Source organism: Furipterus horrens, unplaced genomic scaffold (genome assembly GCF_987537825.1).
Source record: "Furipterus horrens unplaced genomic scaffold, mFurHor1.1.pri manual_scaffold_11, whole genome shotgun sequence".
Lineage (NCBI taxonomy): Eukaryota > Metazoa > Chordata > Mammalia > Chiroptera > Furipteridae > Furipterus > Furipterus horrens.
Genome location: NW_028327181.1, coordinates 42267707 through 42275174, shown reverse-complemented (window position 1 = coordinate 42275174; position 7468 = coordinate 42267707). Strand labels below are relative to the sequence as shown.

At 56.7% G+C, this 7468-nt stretch overlaps 1 long non-coding RNA gene across 1 annotated transcript; it reads right to left on the bottom strand.

The window, feature by feature from the left end:
• Positions 1–822: 822 nt before the first annotated feature.
• On the bottom strand, positions 823–1111 carry LOC149997388 (uncharacterized). Its single transcript, XR_016514267.1, has 2 exons — positions 1078–1111; positions 823–980 (listed from the first exon to the last, which is right to left on the bottom strand). It is a non-coding gene; the product is annotated as an uncharacterized LOC149997388 (long non-coding RNA).
• Positions 1112–7468: the final 6357 nt, after the last annotated feature.

The window sequence follows — 7468 nt, the reverse complement described above, 5'->3', positions numbered from 1 at the left end:
CTCCCTCCCTGTAGAGTTTGACATGCAGCCTAAAGTGGGGGCCATTATCCATATATTTTACAGCCCCACCCCTGTGGGCCCCACCCAGGGACTCAAGCCCACAACTGAGTCAGTGGGAATGGACATGGTGCCTCAGAAATATGTTTTCCTAGAGAAGTGCAGCCAGAGGGTGCCTGAGTTTTATTTCTCTCTAACTTGTTTCCATTCAGGTCAAAGCAAATCCACACACATCACCAACTACTGCTGGGCCTCAGCCCTTCACGGGGTCGGAGGACGGAGTGTGGGGGTGTGGCACCTGCCCTGAGAAGGTCTCCGTGCTGGCAGAGGAATGGTGCAGAACTGACCGTTTCCGGGCAGGGCAGGGGCACATGGAGCCAGAGAGCGATGAATCCTACCTGGAATCGGGGATAGGAAACAAGGCCCCATCCCCGCAAAATTAACTCATCTGGGACTTAATGGTTGCACACGAGTTGGCCATGCTCTAGCAAAGAAAGAGGAAAGGGTGTACCCGTTAGAAAGAACAGCAAGCTGCAAAGGTGTGGCAGCTGCAGAAAATGCAGACTTTCCCCAGGGCTGCAGGCACATGGGGGAAGCCCCTGCTGGTCAGCAGGAAGCCAAGCTGGCTGTGGGTTGCCCCTCCTCACCTCCTTTTTGTTACCATTCAGAGCACACTCCCTCCTCATGGCCCCCAAAGTTGGCTGGCCCTTTTACTCTCTCTGTCAGGGGCCAGGCTTCCCGCTTCATTAATGAGCAGCCAGTGCAAAAATGTCAGGAGCAATTCGAAGGCCCTCTTGGCCTACGCTTTATCAGCAACAATACATCTTTGTTAATGATGCTTTTAATAGTGCAACCCTAACTTCTGGCAGAAACGGTCATGCCACCCGTCCCCTGGGCGTGCGCTTGCCATCCCCTGCTGCTGCATCCCTTGATTTCCTCCTTCACAGGTGGGGTGAGGCCTGTCAGGACCTCAGTCTGCTCACCTGTAACAAGGGGGATATGGTGTGTATCCATTAGCTGTGGCACTACCACAGACATCCCTGAACTTCAGCTCTACAAAACAAGGACAATTTTATGTACCTTGCAGTTCTTTGAGTTGGCGACTTGGGTCGGGTTCAGCTGTTCCCGACGGGGCTTGCCCACTGCCTGCAGCATCATCTGGGGCAGCTGGGCGGCGCTCTCCCAGCGGCGCTCACTCTCCGGCAAGCCAGCCAGGGCGGTCTGCGGCAGCAGCCGGGTCTGCAGCGCCGCAGCGGGGGCTCCAAGGCCTCTGGACACCGGGCTCAGACCTGGCCGGCATCACCTCTGCCTTGTCCTACTGGCACTGCAAGTCTCGTCGTTTTGCACCTGTCCCAGGCCAGCTGGATTTGAGCTGACGATTCAGCAGGTGAGACATTCCCAGGTGAGCCCATGATGCTCAGGTCCCGACATGCAGGTGCTGTGCAGGTATGCTTGGGGAGCCCGAAGGCTGCAGGCTTGGGCACAGAGTCTAGGACAGACCTGCTTGGAGCCTCCAAAATACAGTCCGTGGGAGGGTCTGTAGGAGGCACGGCCAGGGCCCACCCAGGCCCTACTCCGTGGGAACGCCTGCTCCCCCGCTTTGCCAGCGAGCTCTGTGGCTGTCTCGCAACCCTCCTTTCCTTTCTCACTGTGTGTGAGTCAGGAAGGGGGGCGCGCCCATAACCACGTCTGGTCACCTGCGGTGGAGGGGGAGCTTCAGTGTGAGGAGAGCCACAGCGCCCTGTGTTTCTCAAGCTGGGGCCTACCCCAGGGGCGCCTGGGGCTCTGGCTGGTGTCTCATGGGTGGCAGGACCACGGCGGCGGGGCAGCAGCAGCGCCTTCTGTGCAGTCTCCTGGGTTCACCCCTTCATGCTCGTGATAATGTCCTAGGGCAGGTCTTACTCAGCCTGTTTTCTATGTGAGGAGACTGAGGCACAGAAAGGTGAGTGGCTTGCCCAAGGTCACGCAACAGTCGAGGTGTGGGCCTGGGAGATCATCCCTGCTCAGCTGAGTGGGCTCAGGAGCCAGGGGTCAAGACCAGGGGGTCCCAGCCAGCTCCTTTGTCTGTGTCATGGCACAGAACTTCTATAAGAGTCACTTCTGATGTGGGGCTGCTGTCACATGCCATCATAGCCACCATACAGATGGGGAAACCGTGGCCAAGAGAGGCTGTAGCAGCCCACCCAAGGTCATGCAGGTGGTATGTGGCAGGGTCAGGAATCAGTCCCAAGCAGCTGGGACTCTAAAGCATCCTGAATCTTGGCTGCCCTACTGGGAATGTTCTAGGCTCCAAGGGATCAGCGAGGCCCTCTTTCCCTCTGGAGGAGGTCCACTCAAATCTTTGCTCTCTGGGGTCCTCTCTGACCTGACCAGAGGGAAGAGGAAGACCCTATGACATGGAGCTTTGACAAATAGGAAGCTGTGGTCAAGAACGAGGAGCCTGGCCTGGCCCAGATCCATCTGCTCTGAGGGCCAGGCTGTCTGGCCCCTGTCCCCCAGAGCGGGGTTCTCTAGGCATGCGGGTCTCAGAGACCCCTTAGTTTATAGCAACAGCAGCAACAATAATACATACTACGGCTCTCATTTCTTGAGCACTTCCTACAGCCCAGCGGCTGTTCCAGGAGCACCGTGTGTTTCACCTCCCTCCCTCCAAGGAGCAGAGCTGTGACTGCTCCCACTTCGCAGAGAAGCAGACAGAAGCAGACAGGCAGAGAGAGGATGAAGGACTTACCTCCCTGCTTAGCTAGGGAAGGGGCTTAGGATCACTCTAAGGTCAGACCTATCACTGAGGGGTAAACTGAGGCCTGGGGAGAAGAAAAGTCTTGCCTTGGTCTCTAGAACTTGAATGGAAGATACAGGACCCGAAACTCCAGGTGCCAATGATAACGAAGGGATGATGAGGAGGCCCCGTATCCTGGGCAAGTTTCTTCACTTCCCTGGGCCTCAGACTCCCCATCTATAAAATGAGAGGTTAACAGCACCTACCTCAGAGCAGCGGTACAAGAATGAAGGGAGCTAACGCCATCGAAGCCGGCTGTCACAGCCATGCCAGCAACTGGCCTGGGCCTGTGAGGCCGCTGCAGCCTGACGAAGTGGTCGGTATGCCATCCTCAGTTTGCAGACCAGCTCACTGAGGCGCAGGGATAGGAGAGGGCAGGGGGCTCGGGCCATGGGTGCGGGGGGCAGAGCCCCGCCCAGCTCCGTAAGGGTGCAGCCTGCTCAGCCCCCAGCCCTGCCCGAGGGGAGAGCTGGGCCTGAGTGTCTGGTGCTCCGCCCCTGGGGCCCACACCAGCATCTGAGCGTCCCCGTAGCGTGCTCCCCAGCCTCGGCCTGGTGGCGACGGGATGATTGCCTCAGACACCTCAGGGTACCCTCCTGGAGGCAAGTGGGGGCTGCCCAGCAGTGACTTTCTCTGCTTATCAATGAGGGGGCCCCCTTCATGTTTCGCTGGCCAAAAATAACAACAGTGATAAGCACTCAGGTGGCCCTCACATCGTGCCTGGCTCATTCTAAATGCTGTGCCCACTCATCCTAACCTTGTCACAGTCATGTGGGCAGGAAGCAGGGTCCGCTCATCCTGCGAATGGGAAAACCGAGCTGGCAAAGTTTCATAGCTGGTGAGCCACAGGGCGGGGGGCCCAGAGGCCTCACCTTACCCCCCGCCCTGTGGGGCAGGACTTTTAATATTTTATGATGTGTTTCTTATTGGGGAAACTGAGGCACTGAAGTGTGTATGTCTTTGTCCCCAAAATCTGCCAAAGCAAGAAAGAACGAAGACTCAGTCTAAACTCAAGCTGTCCCGTCAGAGGCTGTGGCAGTCCCCATGCTACCATTAGTCTCACCGTGGCCCCCTGAGACCCTGCCGGCACCCTGCCCCTCACTAATTGGCCCACTCCCCCTTTTTTCAGCTCTGCCAGCCATTTCACACACCTACCTCAGACCCAGGCCTACGTGTGTGAACTTGGGGAGGGGGCGGCGCTGGGGCCTTGGTGTTCCCATCTGAGAAATGGCCTCGCAGCCCCTGTCTAGAGGGCTGCCCAGGGCTTGGGGAGGACTGGCACGTCTGGTGGGCTCCTGGCCCCCTCCCCCCTCCTCGGCTCCATTTTGGAAGTCTTCATGGGGTTGCCAGGTCTCTGTGAGGCCCCCTGCACAGCCTCACCCCCCCTGGATTCAGAAACTCACTTGGCCCTGTGGGATGCAGTGGGGGGTCCTTCCCATCTTCCAACATCCTTGACTCCAGAATCTGCTCCCTACGTCAGGTCCTTCTCTTCCCTTTGAACTATCTGTCTTGCTGTGGAGGAAGCTATTCATAGCCACGATGATGCAAAATTTATAAAGTGTGGCTGGTAGGGCTGAATCCACCCCGGCACAGGCCGCACCCCCTTCCAGGCAGCTCTTCCTGTGCGTGTGCTCGAGCGGGTGTGTGCGTGTGTGCACGCGCGGGCGCGGGTGAGGGCTGCTCCCTCCCCTGTCCTCCCCCTCAGTGCCCTCTCCTCCTGCCCTGCCTGCCTGAGTTGCCACTCCTCGGGGACCCAGGCGTAGCAAAGGTAGTCTGTTTAGTCAGCTGCACTCGTGACTCTGTTCCTTCACCTGAAGAAGGGGCTGTTGTCGCCGTGGGAACCAGACACTGTGAGAATCCACACTACAGAGCCAGGCCCTGTGCTGACAGACTCATCCAGGGCTCACAGGACCCTGCGAAGAGGCTGCAGTCATCACCTGCGTTCTATGTATGGGCACAATGAGGTGCAGAGAGGGCAGCTGAAGCAAGCAGGGCCCGAAGGAGGAGGCACTGGGCAGTGGCGGAGCTGGGGTTGGAACCCCGCCTGTCACTTAATCAGCATGGCTGACGCAGTGCGTGGCCCTGTCCGTCATGTTGGTGGACAGATTGCTTTCCCTGGAAGAACCCATCAGCAGGATGTTTCTGGACTAAAGGCTTCGTAGAAGACTGATGCCCATCCCCTTCCCAGATGGGTGGGCAGGCCTCAGGGAAGAGATGTCAGTTGGTCAAGGACATGGAGAGATGGCTGCTCTGGCTCAGCTCACGGCCACTGGGGTGGGACCCCAGCCCTAGATGTGGTCTGGGACAGCGCGGGAGCCCCCCCTGCCCCGCTCCCTCGCTCCGTCCTCGCAGCGGCCCCGGTGCAGGGGCTCCTCATCCCAGCTGCACAGATGAGGTGAAGGGATGTGCCCAAGGGTGCACAGCTGGTGGGTGGCGCTGCCCCCGGGCAGTCTGGCTCACTGTGTCAGCTCTTGTTTCTGCTGTGGCTCTGCTCTGTCCCTGGTGGGTTTTCCATTGTGATTGAGGTAGCATTTACATAACATAAAATCACCCATCTTAAAGGGTACAATTTAGTAGCGTTGAATCCGTTTGCAGTGTTGTATAAGCATCTCCATTCCAGTTCCAGAACATTTTTGTCACCCCAAAAGAATACCTTGCACCCACTAGCAGTCACTCCCCACTCCCTCCACCAACCCCTGGCGAACCCTGGCCTGCTCTCTGTCTCTGGATTTGTCCGTTCTGGACACTTCACGTAAGTGAAACTGTGCAGTATTCGGCTTTTTGTGTCTGGCTTATGTTACTCAGCATAACGTCCTCAAGTCTCACCCATGTGGTCTCATGAGTCACAACTTCATTCTTTTCATGGCTGAGTACTATTCCATGTGTGGGGGCCCATTCGTTCATCCATCATCTGTGTGTGGACATTGGGTTGTCCCGCCTTTGCACTCGTGAATACTGCAGCTATCACTGTTTACATACTGGTTTTACGTGAATGCTGATTTCACTTCTTTTGGAAGAGACCTTGGAGGGGAATTACTGGATCAGATGTGGCCCCTGGTGTTTTAAGTTCTCCTGTTCTTGCTGGTGAGGCCTTGGCCATCATCCTCATGGTCAGCAGCCCTGCTTTGCTCAGCTGGCAGCACTGCTTCCCCTCTGCTCCCCTCTGACCTGTGTGTCTTTCCTTCCAGGCATAAGCCTTCTGTCTGTCCCCCCAAGGATGTACTTTGCTTCTTCCCTCCCTTGTTACTGGGGCTCTGGCCAGGGCAATGAGGCTCCAAGAGGCCAGGCTGCAGGCAGGGAAAATCAAGATTTACTGGGGAAAGGAGTCTGGCCCAGCGAGAAGGAGCCGGGCTGGTATTTGACCCCAGGCCCATGGGACCAAGTTCTGGTTCCTTACACTGTCTCTGCCTGTCTCGTACGGGGCACTGCCTCCGGGGGAAGCCAAACAACAGAACATGCATATCTCATCTTCTTGAGGGCATTGGCTTTCCTTGAAGATGTGGGGCAGGATGTCACACTCATGTAAAAACAGCCCCAGCTGGGTCCTGCATCAGAATGGGAACCTCGCATGAATTTTTCTTTTTCATCTGCAATCATAAGCATTCAAACTATATCCTAGCTTGGGTGGGCAGCAACATGCCAGGGACCCACCCTTGCTGCAGCCCCCAGCTGCTCAGTGTGGGGGTGTAACTGAAACTCTGGATAGCCTTCTCAGAACATGCATTTGGAATGGGTCTTTGCTGTCCCTCTGCTTGCCCAAAGAGAGAGGCAGCAACTTCCTGCCCCTGTCTGGCTGCCGCCCTGGATCCCAAAGGTGGCAGGGAAAGAGAGCTGCCTATGCGCAAGCCAGCTCTCCCACGAGGGCCCTGGCATGGATCTGGGCTCTGGCACTTAGTTTCCCTCTAGGGACTCTGGCTCCGCTCAGCTTGCAGCCACCTCCCCCCAGCTCCCGCACTTCTGAGCAGCAGTGGACACTTCATAAATATTGAACTGATTCCTGGATCTGTCCCCCTTGGGAACCCCCTTGTGTCCTTGAAACTGGTATTTGCCAATCCCTTCCCTGTGCAGGTGAGGAAACTGAGGCCTCCACTGGGGTCAGGCCTTTCCAAAGTTACCTGTTGAGACTGTGAGGGTAGGGATGGGTCAGGAATCAGCTCCTCCGACTCCTGCTTGAGGCATAAGTGTGTCTCCTTTCCATAAGCCCTGGGTTTAATGCCAGCATGTTCTCGGGTCCTGGATCCTTGGGGTCCCCGTGGCAAAGAGCACCTGCCCCTGCATCAGTCCTGATAAGGGCATCAGGGTACTGGGGAATAGATTAACCACCTTTCAACAAATGTTGACTAAGTGTCTACCCTGCACTAGGTAACCCTTTTGTATCCAGGGACGCCCAAAACAGGAACCCTGAGCTCATGGAGCTGATGTTCTCATCAGAAAACAGACAATGAAGGGCCAGGTGGAGGTAGGTGCTGGGAAGACAAAGGCTGCAGGGAAACGGGAAGGCAAAGATCAGGGGAGGCCCCTTGGAGCAAACACCTGAACGAAGTGAAGGAGTGAGCCGTGCAATGTCTGCAGGTAGGGAAGCAGCAAGTGCCAAGGTCCTGAGGTCGGCCTGTGCTTTGCACATTTGAGAAAGTTGCCTAAGAACTACCGGGGATCACAGACATGGCCTAGCCTGCGGACACATTCAGTTTT